The sequence below is a fragment of the Tursiops truncatus genome, chromosome 13, assembly GCF_011762595.2.
Source record: "Tursiops truncatus isolate mTurTru1 chromosome 13, mTurTru1.mat.Y, whole genome shotgun sequence".
NCBI lineage: Eukaryota > Metazoa > Chordata > Mammalia > Artiodactyla > Delphinidae > Tursiops > Tursiops truncatus.
The window spans coordinates 58077690-58095188 of record NC_047046.1 but is presented as its reverse complement, the minus strand read 5'-3'; positions in this window follow the sequence as shown (position 1 = coordinate 58095188).

The following is a 17499-nucleotide window of genomic DNA, read 5'->3' as shown; positions in this document are numbered from 1 at the left end:
GGCTCTGCAATCTGTGTGAAGAAGTTCTCTGGGTAATGTTGATGCATGCTAGAGTTTCCAAACCACTGGCCTATATTAGGAGTTTGCTAAAACTTGACTTTTTGATACTATTGCCATAATGGCTTACAAGTTTTTACCCCTTTAGACAAACTTTCTATATTTTTTCATAATGTCCACATATCATGGTCAGTTTATTTAATTTTATATTTGAAAAACTTTAGTTTTTTTTTTTTGAGGCTAATGTGTGATTACATAAAATGTGTGTCCAAAGTATACATAGCATTTAACATTTGTTTCTGTATGATTTTTTAAAAAGAACTAAGAGTTAAATAAAAACATTTCCAAATCAGTGCTTTTTTGTCTACAACAAACCCATTTATCTGATATCCCCTTTTCTGTGTTTTCTCATGCAAATATTTCAAATGGTATAATGAGCATAATATCTGTCAAAAATATTTTGACTAACTTTTTTTATTTGTTGATAAACTGATTTGTTCTTACTGTCAGATATGTTCTATGTAGCTTGCTCATCTTATAAACACAATCCCTAACAAATGAGATAAAATGAATCATTGCACAAGTCTGAAAATAAAATAAAATGTATGCTTTAAAAAAAAAAAGAATAAAAGACCAGAAGTTAAGAAAGATCACACTTAATACAAAATAATCACAAAAATAAACCTAATTAAATATAACATTATAACTGCCTGATTGAAATAAACATGTTTATTCTGTCAGGGGAAACACTTAGCAAAAAAATCCACGTTTACTCACGTAGGTTTTGTAGTGTTGTTGCCAAAACTCGGTCTCTGTTCACCAGTGCTGTATAGAAACATGGAGACAGAGCTTTGGGTGAAGTAGAAAAGAGTAGTTTTTATTGCTTTGCCAGGCAAAGGGGGCCACAGTGTGCTAATGCCCTCAAGACTGTGTGACCCACACTGGAGTGGGTAGTGAGGAATTTTATAGTGTTCAAGGAGCAGGGTGTAATTCTCGGATTGGTTGACATCAAGGTGAAGTTTTAATCATCATCAAACTTTTGGTTTCAACTGGTCTAGTGTCTATGTGCTTGTGGTCAGCAGTTTTCATCTGGTGGAGATCTGTTTCCTGTAAAAACAACTTAGGAATATGTGTCAAGCCTTTATCTACATCTTTCAGGGAACTGGGAGTTCAGTAATTCTGCAATGTGACAGAATTATAGTCCAAATTGTTACCAATTCCCCAGCCCAACAGCTATTCTTTGTTTCTACATCTTCACATTTCCTAATCATCAACCCTTGAGCCAGCATTTTACTTCAAAAGACAAGGACACAGGGGCTTGTACACAGTTTCAGTGTCAAAAACATATGCCCATTTCACGCAGTGTTTTTGCCCAAATTCTCAGAGTTATGATCAGCCTGCAGTGTTTTAATAGAAGGAATATTTCCTAGTCTTCTTTGCCTCTTCAAAGGAGAATTATGACCTAAATGAGTGTTATACTTATATCCCAACATTTTCTCTCCCAGGGGACAAGAAAAGAAGTTAAAAACAAACAAACAAAGAAAACTAGATTCACTCATTGGCCATGCATGTTTGTAGAATAGGATTACCCTTTGCAGAATATCTGTTAGGGAATTGATACAACGAGCAGTTTAAGTTAATGTTAAATGGTCAGTGACATAAATGTACCTATGAAATATTTAATCTAAACAAGTGTTAAAGTCATCAGATGGAAAAAATTACATTTGAGAAAAAAACAATGTTAGATAGTAATCTACCACATTCAATAATATAACTATTAAGGAAAATGTTGAGAAATGCTATTTTATAAACAAAAGAGAACAAAACACAAACACTAATGCTTGAGTTTTAGTAGTATGCAATAATTAAAATAATCACTCTCAAAACTCCTTTAATTATTGTAACTGCCTTCTCACCTCTCCTAAGAAGGCTTAATGGAGAGAGACTTTCCAGAGTGATATAATCTCTCTCCTAGGATGATTGAAAATATTGGCTCTTATAAATTATATATTTTCATGGAAATATGTGTGATCCAGTAATGCATCCTTTAAGTGTTTGAGCTGAAAGGATTCCTAGCATCTCAGAAGCTCAGAATAGAGCCCCCAAAGTGGTGACTTGTGGGCATACCTTCCCCTGTCCATATAGGGTTTGTTTGTTTGAAGAGTTAATGTTAAACAACACCAACAGAAAATCTGTTTTGAATCTTTTCTCAGTCTTAATATCAGGAGATTTCTCACAAAAATCCAGAATTCTGGCCCTCCCTATCCTACCATGTGAACATAGTACATTGAGGCTGAGTGGAGTCTGCCTTATTGAGATGTGTACTTGCTCTTCAAATCACAAGTGCCCACTTGACCAACACCCATTCCTCAGACTCAGTGATCACCTGCCCTGTTCTATGCATAGCCCAGAGATTAGGGGATATAGCTGCAAATAAAAGGGAAATATATCTCTAACCTTAGTAAGCTTACATTGTAGTAGAGGAGACAGACAATAAAATGACATATATAAACAACCAAACTCAATGGTCTGTTAGATGAAATGGAAACTATGGAGAAAAAATTAGCTTGGAGTGTGTGTGTGTGTGTGTGTGTGTGTGTGTGTGTGTGTGTTAGGAGGGGATGACTAATAAGGCAGTCAGAGAAGGTTTTTCTGGAAGGTAACATTTGAATAAAGCCCTGAAAGAGATGAGGGGGTGTGCCATGTGGACATTTGCAGGCAGAATGACCAGGTAGTACTACAGCCTTGAGGCAAGAGCTTGACCAGTGCATTTGAGGCACAGAGAAGAGACCAGCATGGCTGGAGTTGGATGAACAAGAAGAATATAATAAGACACATGACCAGACATGCAATGGATGAGGGACAGTCTGCATAAGGACTTGTGGCCCATTGTCAAGACACTGTCATTTCCACTAAATGACATAGAGAGCCAACAGCCAGTTCTGAGCAAGGAAGGGACCTGATCTGGGTTTCATTTAAGAGGCTCACTCTGAACACTGTGTTGATAACAGACCTTGGAGGAAGGAACAAATGTAAGACCAAGAAGAGCAGCTGGGAGGTTACTGCAATAAAGTAAGTCAGAGGAGATGGTGACTTGCACCAAGTTGGTATCAGTGGTAAAAGAAATTTGTTGGATTATGGATATATCTTGAAGGCAGAACTGACAAAATTTGCTAATAGATTTAATGTGAGGTACAGAAAAACAAAGAGAGAAAAGTCAAGGATGACTCCATAATATAGAACCAAAGCAACAGGAAGTTAAAGTGACAGTTAACTAAGAAGAAGAAGACTACATGAGCAGTGACATCCAATTGAATATTAAGTATACTAGAAGGCAATTCACTGGATTCCTAGGCAGAGAGTTCAGATGCTGAGAGTCGATCCTTCCTCTACTCTCCCAATGATAGGACTCATATATAGAAGGAGTTGAGACCTCACAGCATTATCTAGTCTGTGCACCAGAGAAAAGGAGCTCATATGCCAAGCCATATCAAGAAGTTGTTACATAATTAATTGTTACTTCTAGGGATTGTTTCTACTTTGAAAAAGGCAAATGGTAAACCAGTGTAAGTATTTGATATATTCATTATTTTGTTAACTTGAGCAATTCAGATAATAACTCTAAAAAGACATCTAAGTAGTTACATTTAAAATGATGCTTCAAGGATTTGAGTACCAGTAAGAAAATTGCTTATTTTTTTTATAAACTGATAAATGGAAATGAGAAAAATAAAAGTACCTGTCACAATAATCCCAGTTCTGACACCAACTACCTATGTAACTTTGACATGTTACTTAACCTCTCAGTTTCTTAATTTCTCTTCTCTTTAGTTTCTTAGTCCCTCTTTCATAAGGTTGTTCTTAAAATTAAGTGAAAAAATATGTATATAGTCACAGAATAACACCTGACTAATAATAATACAATAGTATCACTGTATTGTAATGTTTAGTAATGTTAGTACTTAATTCTATCTAAACGTGCTAGATATTAGTGGTATTTTAAAGCAAAAAATAAAATATTACATTTGTCTAACACTTTTTCCCCATAGGAAATTCATTCACAAAAATTGTGTTTGTTAGGAAGGGTAGAGATCCTCATCACCCATTCTGAAAATGAAGAAACTGGGCCTGAGAGGACTATTACTTACTCAAGATTACATAATGAGTTGGTGGCAGAGTTTCTGTTCTTTCAAAGAGACCCTATTTCCCATGGAAGATCCTGCAATGTGGGACTGCGGTGTTCTGAGACTGTTCTTCAAGTTCTGATTATTTATTGGTGATTGATATGGCCAACATTGTAAATGGGTATGTGAGTAACAAAAACAATGAATTCAAGGAAAGTATTTTTAGAAAAATTTGTTTACATGCCTTATTCTGGTTTTACTTGTATTGTTTTAAGGAATTCATTACCCTTTGCTAATCAATCAATTCATATTATATCTATGAGCAGAAAACACTGAAAGCTTCATCCCTCCTAGGAAACATACTTGCTTGTAAACAGAAACTTTTGATTCTTTAACTCAGAAGAATAAGTAATTCTAATGGGGGGGAGGTCATTGAGAACGGCTTTTAGTGTCCCTTAAATCACACCAGGTTGACAGTTTCCTATCCTAAGGAAATCGTGCAGCCAGTCTATATTCTTTCATAACAGAAGCTCTTGGTTCTCACCATACAAATCTGCTTACAAAAATGATATACAGCCATTGCTCATTTCTCTTTTGCTTCTGTAGTCTCAGTCTAGATATACCTTTCCCCACATTCAAGATCAAACTTTTCCTTTTCTCCCTTGGATGTGGTTTAAAACTTCCCTTATGCTGAATAATGTCTGTAAGCCAAATATATATGTTAGCAGCCTGAGTGTCAAGCCTGATGGAATTAATGCAATTTTCCAAGATAAAACTAGGAATAAATGGGACCCTGGTTTACACTATCAGAGGGTTGCATTCAAAGTCTTAGGCTAGTGGGATTTTGTACAATGAAATAAATGGCATTGCTGCTCTTAGAGTCAGCAAATTGACCAATGCACAAGAATTACTGTCAGATGAAGTTAAATTCAAATCATCATCCTTCCACTCACTGCATATGACCTTGGTCAAAGTATGTAATATTATTCCTGAGCTTCATTTCCCTAATATATACCTTTAAATATTGTTGTATTAAAGAAAAAAGCTCATGAAAGAGCCATATAAACTGTAAAGGACTTTGTATAAAGTGTGATTCTTCACTTCCTTAACAAATGTTTGTGGAGGGCCTAATAAGTGCAAGGCAAAGGCAACTTACCAGCTAGCCCACATTGCAGTAGAGAGTGTAGAACAGGGAGATATATATATATATATATATATATATATATATATATATATATATATATATATATATATCTCAAGAAAATCAGAAGTAGTCTATCATGTGTGTTACTAATAACTTTTATTAGAGTAGGTTAATATTTCTCTTGATCTTTTTGCCTAAATATAAATAGAATATTTTTCATTGTAGTATCATCCTTCAGTTGATAATGCTAAATTCTAACACTGGAGTAGACAGTTGGCTATTTGTGGAAACAAAATCATCTCCTAAAGTGTGCTTTAAAGTTGAAAATTGGTTATCTTGTGAGGTCTTCTTTTAACAACTTTGAAGGTGTTGGGAGCAGGGAGAAAGGGCTTGCAAATTTCAGAAAAACCTACCAAATGTGTTAATCTTTACTGAATCCTGAAATCTAGGTTAAAAAAAGACTTATTTTATAGTGTCATTTTTTTAATTCCCCATCTAGAAATCTCATGAAATACATGAGTTCACACTTATTCGGTTTCATTGCAAATATTTCTGGGACTGGCATTTCTACCAAAAGACCTTCTGCATGTGTTCTTAAAAGTCCCTTGTTTTTACTTTCCTTAATTGTTCTTCTCCCATTATTGTGTCCCCTCAGTCACACTCAATGCATCATCTCCCTTCTCATTTATAGCTTTCAAATATCAAATTTCAAACATCTATTGTGTCAAGTGGAGCACAGCTACTTTTACCTTTCTCTCACATCAGTCATGTTACCTCTGTGCTAAATACTGAATTCTTGGAATACCTTGATGACCTATATTTGAACACCTTTCCATTTTTCTACTCTGTACCTGATGCTGAGGTTTTGTCAACACAAGGCAATTTTCTACAACCATTGGAGTCATCTGTTAGAGGTAGAATACTCTTCAGTCCTGGGCCTTGTCTTACATTTGCGTCTCAAATAACCATGGCCAATCCTTTGCTTCTTGAAGGGTTTTGTTTATCCTATTACTTCCTAAAGTAGTCACAATTACTATTTCCTGCGTTCTTGATCTGATAAGATTGGATTAGCTATTATTTGTCCCTAATGCTTTTTTCTCTCTGTTGTTCACAAATTTGTGTATCTCCTTGAGATAGTCCATCTTTGTCTTATGAACTCTCTTTCCTATTCAATCTAGATTTGAGAAAATTGAATCCAACCCTGAGATATGTAGAGCAGGAAGCTTTGTGGTTAGTTGATAACTAAATCAGCTTTGAAGATGGTTTTGATGTTCTCCAGAGCACCTCTCTTATTTATCTTCTTTTTCTCTCCAACTTACCTCTTAATCCATGTGTGCCAGACTGCTTGCCACAATATTGCTAGGAGAGTCAGGCTCTTATCACCCACCTTGTCAGCTTCTCTGATATACCTCTAAAGTTCAAATAACATAAAACATAATTTTAGGATCACTCTGATAATAGTATTCTCAGCCTAGGTGAACATGTTTTCAAGGACTTTTGCTAAAAAAATTGATGGCCAAATTTTTCAGTAATAAAACATTGAAATTAGGATTTGTTATTTTGGTTTCCACGAACATGGAAAAAAATGATATGAGGGAAATAGCTAGTAATTTTTAGTGGTAAATCACTTTAGAACCAAACATAAGACATATTTTACACATTATATCATTTAATCTACATGTTGGTGGTATTAGAGAGGCATTGATTTTCTGTATTCCAGATGAAGAAACAGATGGAGAGAGAAATGAAAAACTTGTGCAGCAAATTAAAAGTTATGTTTATGGGGCTCTTAAGTCATGGTCTCTTCATTATATCACCTGTACTCTGTCCTTGATATGGAGTTGGAGTGGCAAGACTGCCACATGTAATGGAAGAACATATACTTAGGTGTGTAATTAATGTTCCAAGTGTGATAGTTCGTAAAAGATGGAGATCACAAAGTGGTGAGGAGTCAGGAAAAGTGTCTGGGAGGTTAGAAAAATTTGTAATGTCTCTGATTTTTCACTTCAGTAGTCTAAATCTTCTGAAAATGGTCTATATTTATGAGTTCCCTAAACTAAAAAAAATCCTCTTGTACTTTTTGTGTTGTTTTGAATTCTTAAAAGTAAACTTCCTAATATTGTTCAGCATAACTGAAAATGTGTCTTCTATTTTGTTACGACAAAAGCTGGTTGGGAAATGGAAATTTATACACATCCTGACAGCTTCGTAAGTTAAATGAAAATGCACCTGATAGTGTGACTTTTAAAGTATCATTCATTTATTAGTTATTCAGAACATGCTATTGTCTAATATTATATATCAGAGACTCTTGTGTGAAGGCTATCATGATGAACACACTCGACAAGCCTTCTGCCTTCTTGGATCTTAGAGTCCAGCAGTGTACCACAGACAATGGCAGTAACACTGTTTATTATGTGTTATGATAAGTTAGCCCAAATCATGATGGCATTTAACTAGCCCTGAGGCATTAGTATACACTGAAATCTAAAAGACTTTCAGGCAGCAGACTTCTGTAAAAAAGAAAGAGAGAAAGAGGTGTTTGCACTAGGGATGATGTAAGGGATTCCATTAGTATAATACATTTCCCACCTGAGCAGGGTTCTCATTTATTCATCCCTGTTCTGCTCTACTGTCTTGTGAAGCAGTTCAGAATTACCTCAGCATCTGTTATGCTGTCCCTATTGAGGTTTTAAAACCCACATCCGGATATCCCCCATCTAGACTTTCCACCTCCCTTAAAAGGATCATCAGGGATTTGAGCTAAGGTGAAGGAAAGGAGTGCCACTTGTCCCAGATATTCCTTTATTTAATTATTCTGATAAACACCCCCTGGCCCACTGTTTTTCTATGTGCTAGTAACTTAGTGTTTAAAAACTACTAAGACTACACTAGGAAGCCTTCCAATAATCTGTTCTTGTTTTGTTTTGTTTCACCTTTAATCTCCTAGAAAATTTAAGGTACTGTTTTTGTTATTTTGTTTTCTAATGGTATATATTTAAGAAAAAAATCTGGGATTACAAATGTATTTTGAGGTGGGGGGAAGAATGGGGAAATTGTCTACCATCATAAAGAGCAAATTTTCAATTTTAAAATATTGCTTCAATAGAGATGGTTTTAGAAAAGGATTGCTTCAAATTTCTAAATATACTGGGCACCAAAGTGCATTCTTAAAATAATAAAGCTGATATGTTAGATGAGAAATATACTAGTATGTATGCTTTTTCGTTAACTACTGAAACTGATGATTCATATGAACTATTATCTTCCCCATTGAATCCATTTTCAGGCATCTCACAAACAACACTATGACAGTAGCCAACTTTGATAGTTTTAAAACTCAGTTTTCCTCATTATCTTACCTTTTCCCATTATCTTCATATTTTTACTGGCTTTTTAACCTCATGTTATTAACTATTAACCTGTTTTTTGGAATATTTACAGTTGAATATGTAATTTTTAAATTATTACATTTTAAATACCTAGATGAAAATTATTCTAAAATCACCAAATTAGTATTTTAAAACTTTTATGTTATTGAGGAACTAACTGAGTCTAAAAGTGGAATGAAGCACAATTACATTTGTATAACCAAATTATTTGGTAAAGCAGTTACTGCAGAAAGTTGAAATAATTTGGGGCAAACAATAACTGTTATGTATTCAAAAAATTAATATATTGGTATATAAGGTTGCAAAATTATTTTTTAAAAGAGAGAGAGATTGGCTGATTTGAGGACAAAAATTTTACTGATTTTACTTGTGTAGACATGTTCTCTAAAAGTTTAAATTTTCAAAATTTTTTCCTACAGATTTTATTAAAACTTGATCAGTTAAAATGTATTCTTATATGTCTTCAAAAATCCTGTAGTGTTAGAAGCATCCTTATTATCACTGTTCCAGAACACGGACATTCTCCGAGGACCAAGTATAAAAATGTATTTACTTGAAATGACATTTATCCATTCAAACAGCAACAATTTAATCGAAATTTCCATCTACCCAAAATCTACTAGGCAATATAAACATTAGGTACAGTTTAAGCCTTGATGTTGACTCTCATAAATGTTTAAAATCTACTTGATAACACAAATCTAACTCACTTAAATAATAACAACATGCTAAGATAGAACTGATAATTTTTGAGACTCATAAGTGATGAAAATATATAAAACAGAACAATTATTAATAAGGGCTGGGCCCATTAGGCATAAATGCATAAGAGAAGAAAAAATGGGGGTGAGGCCAAGATGGCAGAGTAGGAAGACCCTGAGCTCACCTCCTCCTATAGGCACACCAAAATTACAATTATTTACAGAGAAACTGTTGACAAAAAAGACTAGAAGACTACAGAAAAGATCTCTACAACTAAACATATAAATAAGGAACCATGGTAAGATGAGTAGTAGTAGAGGAGAGGTACAGCCGAGACCCATACCAGCAGATGGGTGATCCACAAACAGGATTATTACAAGTGCAGAGGTTTTCCCTAGCAACAAGTTATCCAAGCCCCACAGAGCTCTCAAGCTCAGAGGTTCTGCACCAAGAAGACAAGCCCCCTGAATGTTTGCCTTTGAAGGCCAGTGGGACTTACGTTTAGAAGAGCCAGAGGGTTGTGGGAAATAGAGAATCTACTTTTAAAGGAGACATACAAAATATCACATCCTCTGGGACCCAAGGCAGAAGCAGTATTTTGAGAGAAGCCTGGGTCAGCCTCACCTGCTGATCTTGGAGAGCCTCCCAGAGAGGAAGGAGGTAAATGAACCACACCGTTGGGACATAGACACTGGAGACAACAGTTCTGGGGAGATCCTTCTACCATGAAGACACTGGTCCTGGCAAGCACCATTTTGGAATCTTCTCTCTCACTTATTAGCAACATGATGTGGGCAGGCCTGTTGGCACCAGTACTGGGACACATTGGGCCAAGAAACAAGCCAAGTGGAGACACAGCTCCACCAACAACAGGCTGGCTGCCTTAAGACCTCTTCAGCCAGCAGCTGCCTTGGAACATGACCTTTCTCACCATAGGGTCAATGACCCAACCCCCCACACCAGTGTGCCAGCTCTAGCCCTGAGGTACCCAGAGCCCAGAAGCTGGAGACCTCAGGACATGGCTTGGCCCACAAGTGAGCAAGAACTAGCCTATAGACCAGCCTCACCTACGAGTGGAGAAGAAGCATCAGCTCCAGGACTTGCAGGGCCCCAGTCCTGTCAACCACTGAACAAACACACCAACTGCAGGATCCTCAGGGACCTGCATCCAGAGACCTCCAGGGACCAGGACAGTCATTGGACTGTCCAATGAGTGGACTCTAGCCCCAGGAACCACTTGGCCTTGGCCTTGTTCATTAGAGGGACAACACCAACTCCAGGACCCCCAAGCCCTTCAGCTAAAGATCACAGGACATGGCTTTGCCTACCAATAGGCCAGCACTAGGCTCAGGACATGGCCTAACCCACCAGTGGTAGACACCAACACCAGGATCACTGTAGCTCTGTAGCTTGCTATGTCAGGATGCAGCCCACATACCAGCAGGCAGGCACTAGCCCCAGGACCCCAAGGGCAACAGCCCCACACAACTGCAGCTTGACACCAGTAGTAAGACAATTTGGACCCCTCAGACAGCTGCCCTAGGATCCAGCCCTACTCACCACTGGGCAAATACCAGGTTTGAGCCACTCTGGACCACACAGCCAGCTGTGTCAGGAACAATCCCTGCCCTCTAGCAGGTCAATGTTAGATCCAGGACCACCAAGACCTGCAACCACCCAGCTCTGAACATAGCTACACAAAGAAGTGGGTCAGTACTAGCCCTGGGACAACCCAGGGCCCACCCAGTAACAGCCAGCAGTCTCCACACAAGGCAAGATCTGGCAACCAATGACTGGAGGCCAGCACCACCTGCCAGATCATCCAGAGTAGTCAGCCCACCACAAAGCAAAGGCTCACACAACCAACACAGGTGTACCACTAGAGAATATAGCTCTGATGACCAGAAGAGAATACACAGCTGGGATGCATAGGATGTCTTCTATGAAAGGCCAATTCTCAAAGGTTGGATAATGTAACCAACCTACCAAATACATAGCAATAAAAACAGCAAATTCAATAAAATTAGGTGACAGAGAAATGTATTAAAAGTAAAGGAACAAGATAAAACCCAAGAAGAACTAATTGAAATAGGTATAGGAAATCAACTCAATAAAGATTTCAATGTAATGAATGTAAAAATGTTCAAAGATCTCAGGAGAAGAATAAATGAATAGAGGGAGAAGTAAAACATTTTTAACAAAGGGTTAGAATGTATAAAGAAAAAACAGAGATAAAAATTACAATAAGTGAAATACAAAATACACAAGAAGGGATTTACAATAGATTAGTTGGTACAGAGGAATGGATGAGAGAGCTGGAAGACAGAGTAGTGTAAATCACTGAAGCAGAATTGAAAAAGAAAAAAAATTTTAAAAAGAATGAAAAGAAAAATAAAAAGAAAAGCTTAAGAAATTTAGGGACAACATCAATGGCACTAACATTCACATTATAGAGATCCCAGTAGGAGAAGAGAGAGAAAGGGACAAAGAACATATTTGAAAACTGCTCTAACATGGGATAGGAAACAGACATCCAATTCCAGCAAGTACAGAGATTCTCCAAAGAATCAACTCAAAGAGTACCACACTAAGATACATTGAAAGTAAAACAGTAAAAACTAAAATTAAAGAGAGAATATTAAAAGCTACAAGGGAAAAGCAACAAATTTCCTGCAAGAGAACTCCAATAAGCTATCAGCTGGCTTTTGAGCAGAAACTCTGCAGGCCAGAAGAGAGTGGCACAATGTACCTAAAGTGATGAAAGAAAAAAAAACCTACAACCAATAATCTCTCCTCAGCAAGACATTCATTCAGACTTGATAAAGAGATCAAATTTTTATAGACAAGCAAAAGCTAAAAGAGTTCAGCACCACAGAACCAAATTTATAAAAAATGCTAAAGGGACTTCTTTAAGAAAAAAAATACAGAAAAAAAAAGCTGAGGGGTAAAGGCAAATATACAGTAAAGATAATAAATCAACAATGTATAAAGCTAATAGAAAGGTTAAGTCGAAAGTAGTATAATTATCTGTTTCTGTAATAAGTAGTTAAGGGATACACAAAACAAAAAGATGTTAAATATGATGTCAAAACCAGGACCAGGAAGTGTGGGTGAGGGAGAAGTAAAAATAAAGGGAGGGTTGTTAAAATGAATTTGAACTTAAGAGATCAGCAATTTAAAATAATCATATATATATATAGAGAGAGAAAATTGCTATATATAAGCATAATAGTAACCAGAAACTATAATCAATAATAAATACACCAACAACAAAGAGAAATGAATTCAAACATAACACTAAAGACAGTCATCAAATCACAAGGGAAGACAGCAAAAAAGAAAGGAACAACAAAAACAACAACAAAAAACTCTACAAAAAAATCCAAAAAATTAACAAAATGGCATGTGTATACTTATTAATAATTACTTTAAATGTAAGTGGACTAAATGCTCCAATCAAAAGATATAGAGGGCTTCCCTGGTGGCACAGTGGTTCAGAGTCTGCCTGCCAATGCAGGGGACATGGGTTCATGCCTCAGTCTGGGAAGATGTCACATGTCGCCGAGCGGCTGGGCCCATGAGCCATGGCCACTGAGCCTGTGTGTCCGGAGCCTGTGCTCCACAATGAGAGAGGCCACAACAGTGAGAGGCCCACATACCGAAAAAAAAAAAAAAAAGACGTAGAGTGGTTGAATGAGCACAAAAACAAAACCAAAATATATGCTACTTACAAAAGACTCACTTCAGATCTAAACAAACATATAGACTTAAAATGAGAGGATGGAAAAATATATTCCATGCAAATGGAAATGAAAAAAAAGTTGGGTTAGCAATACTTAAAACAGACAAAATAGACTTAAAAACAAAGTCTCTAACAGGAGACAAAGAAGAACATTACATAATGATTAAGGGATCAATCTATCAAGAAGAGATAACAGTTTTAAATATATATGCAACCAACATAGGCACACCTAAATACACAAAACAAGTATTACAGACATAAAGGGAGAAATTGACAGTAACACAATAACATTAGGGTACTTTAACACCCCACTTACTAAGTGAACATATCATCCAAACAAAAAATCAGTAAGAAACACTGGCCTTAAACAATATATTGTCCAAAAGAACTTTATATATATATATATATATTATATATAACATTCCGACCAAAAGCAATAGAATACACATTCTTTTCCAGTGCACATGGAACATTCTCCAGGATAGATCACACTCTAGGCCACAAAACAAGCCTCAGTAAATTTAAGAAAATTGAAATCGTATCAAGAATCTTTTCTAGACACAATATTATGAGACTAGAAACCAACTACAAGAAACAAACAGCAAAAAATACACAAATATGTGGAGGCTAAACTAAACCCTATTAAACAACCATAGGTCACTGAAGAAATAAAAATAATAAAAAGCACCTGGAGACAAATGAAAATGAAAACATAGTTATATAAAATCTATGAGATGCAGCAAAACTGTACTAAGAGGGAAGTTTATAGTGATAAAGTTCTACCTCAGGAAACAAGAAAAATCTCAAATTAGCAACCTAAGTTTATACCTACAAGAACCAGATTAAGAAGAACAAACAAAACCAAAAGTTAGTAGAATAAGAGAAATCAGAAATATCAGAGCAGAAATAAATGAAATAAGAGTTTCAAACAACAGTACAAAAGATTAGTGAAACTAAGATATTAGTTTATGAAAACAATAAAAAAAAAGATAAATCTTTAACCAGTTTCACCAAGAAAAAAGGAGAGGAGGGCCCAAATCAATAAAATGAGAGATGAAAAAGAAGTGACAACAGGAACCATAGAAATGAAAAGGACCATAAGATATTACTAGGAATCATTATAGGCCAATAAAATATAACAACCTAGAAGAAATGAATACTTTCTAGAAATGTAAAATCTCTTCAGACTGAACCAAGGAGGATTTAAAAATATGAGCAGACCAATTACCAATAATGAAATTGAACCAGTAATAAGTCAACTCCCCTCCCCCCAAAAGAAACCAAAAGCCCAGGAGCAGATGGCTTCACAGGTGAATTCTACCAAATATTTACAGAGGAGTTAACACGTATCCTTCTTACACTATTACAAAAAACAAAACAAAAAAATTGCAGAGGAAGGAATGCTTTTGAACTCATTCTACAAGGCCAGAGTTTCCCTGTTACCAAAACCAAACATCACACACAAAAATTTATAGGCAAGTATCCCTGATGAACATAGATGCGAAAATCCTCAACAAAATGTTAGCAAATGAACTTAACAATACTTTAAAAATAGCATGCATCATGATCAAGTGGGATTTATCCCAGGGATGCAAGGATGTTTCATTAAGAATAGGTATACAGTAAGGGCCCTATATATGAATAAGTTCCATTCTGAGAGTACATTCATAAGTACAGTTTGTTTGTAAATCCAACAAAGTTAGCCTAGATACCTACCTAACGCGATTGGCTATATAGTACTGTACTGTAATAGTTTTATATTTTCACACAAATAAAACATAAAAAACAAACAAAAAATAAAGAAAACATTTTTAATCTTACAGTACAGTACCTTAAAAAGTACAGTAGTACAGTACAATAGCTGGCATACAGGAGCTGGCATTGGATCTACAGGCAAGAGAGTTACTAACTGGAGGAGGTAGAAGAGGTGGGAGATGGTAGAGCTGAAGGATCATCAGCAATAGGAGACAGAGGGCAAGCTGCAGTTTCACTCACGCCTGATGTTGATGGAACTCACATTCACATCTTTGAAAGTTCACAACTTGAAGGTTCATATGTCGGGGACTTACTGTAATATGATCATCTCAAAAGAGGCAAAAACAGCTTTTGACAAAAGTGAAAATTGTATTTTCTAATTTATTTAGAGCACATGATAGGATACTATTATAAATTTAAAAAATGATATATGATATAGATGAAATACACCAAAAAACCTCATTATCACACAGAGTAATTCATATTTCTATTGGATGAATGGAAAAAAGATAAATTTCTATTTGGCTCCCCCCCCCCCAAGTAAAAACCAAATCATCTTGCTTTGTAATACTTAGAATAATTTGTCTCCAGAAAATCCAAAATTTTTTCAGTTGTACTGAGCAGCCAGAACTGCCTCACCACACAAATAACTGATGCCCATAGAAGATAATGGTTCATCCTCCATAATTTCAGAATTATGGTGACAAATGTTCTTTCCTTCATTAAATGCTATCCAGGTTCCCTGAACCTTTCAAATACTTCTCAACTTTCTGACTTTGGTTTCTCTCTTTTCACTGTCCAGTTTTATCGAGAATCCTGCTACATTGGTTTAGCTTGAATTCCCCATTCTCCTACCTCATCACCCTTAATATATAATCAGGTTCTTCAACCTCCACTACCTCCAGGTGATGTCTGATCACACTGGTCTGCCTTCAGTAAGAATGCTTCTAGGTAGGTTTAGCCAGAATCCCCCCCTTCTCTTGCTATTTACTCAGTTATTTTCCAGCCACAAATCCCCACCCTGCACATTGGCTATAAATTCCCAATTGTCCATGCTATATTTGAAATTGAGCCTGGTTCTGTACTGAAGTCCTTTCTCCCTTGTTACAACAATCTTTAATAAAATCTGTTTTTACCACTTTATTATCCAGCTCTGTTTTTTCTTTACCAACAACCAGACAGAAAGTAGAGTGTTCCTGACTCATAAAGTACTGGTATATATTATGCTCGAGCTTAGATACAGCTTCCTGAGTGGTTGTCCTAATCCCAGGTTGTTTCTTTTCCAATATATCCATCATTAATTTATTTACCTAACTAAGCTTTTTTAAGCATTATATTCCTTATGCTTCTCTTTGGCCTCCAAGGTCCAATGGTTACCCATTTGCTTTCACATCAAATCTATACTCATCTGTCTGATTTTAACACCCTATGCAATCTGATACTATGCTACATATCCCAATTTATCTCCAATGAATCCTGAATATTCACTCTATATTCTAATGGGGTCACATGTCTCATGGTTTGATCATATAAATTGTTTCCTCTCACCACTGCACCCCACACTTGAACTTTTTCAACCTAGTAGAGAATTTAGTGATTATCAGCTGTGACCATTTTACTCTGCAGATAAGAAAATCAGGTCCCAGAAAAATTGTAAAGACATCATTTTCTCATAAGGAATTGAAACACAGCCAGGTCAGAAAATTCAGTCTTCCAATCTCTTTTACATTGTGTGGGAAACTGGTCTTCTCCTTTAGTGACATGAATTACACATGCTCTTCAGAGTCAGTGCCATTTTTCTTTTTTTCTTTTAATTTTTCATCTAGTTTTACTGAGATATAATTGATATACAGTACTGTGTAAGTTTAAGGTGTACAGCATAATTATTTGACATACATACATCATGAAATGATTATGACAAGTTTAGTAAATATCCTTCATCTCATATAGATACAAAATTAAGAAATAGAAAAAAACTTTCTTATAATGAGAACTCTTAGAATTTACTTACTTAACTTTCAAATACAACATACAGCAGTGTGAATTATATTTATCATGTTGTATGTTACATTCCTAGTATTTATTTATCTTATAACTGGAAGTTTGTACATTTTGACTGCCCTCATTTAATTTCCTCTCCTCCAATCCTCACTTCTGGTAAACACAAATCTAATCTCTTTTTCTATGAGTTTATTTGTTTGTTTTTGAGATATAATTGACCTATGATACTATGTTATTTCATGTTACACAAAATAGTGATTCAACATTTCCATATATTTCAAAAGAATCACCATGATAAGTCTAGTTAAGATATGTCACCATACAAAGATATTACATTGTTATTGACAATATTATCCACACTGTATATTTCATACCCCCAACTCACTTATTTTGTGACTGGAAGTTTGTACCTCTTACTCTACCTCACCTCTTTGTTTCCAGCCTCCATCTCCTCCCTTCTGGCAACCACTTGTTTGTTCTCTGTATCTGTACCTCTGTTTCTGTTTAATTATGTTTATTCATTTGTTTTGTCTTTTAGATTCCACATATAAATAAAATCATACAGTATATGCCTTTCTCTGTCTGACTTATTTTACTTGACATAATACCCTCTAAGTCTATCCACGTTGTGGCAAATGGCAA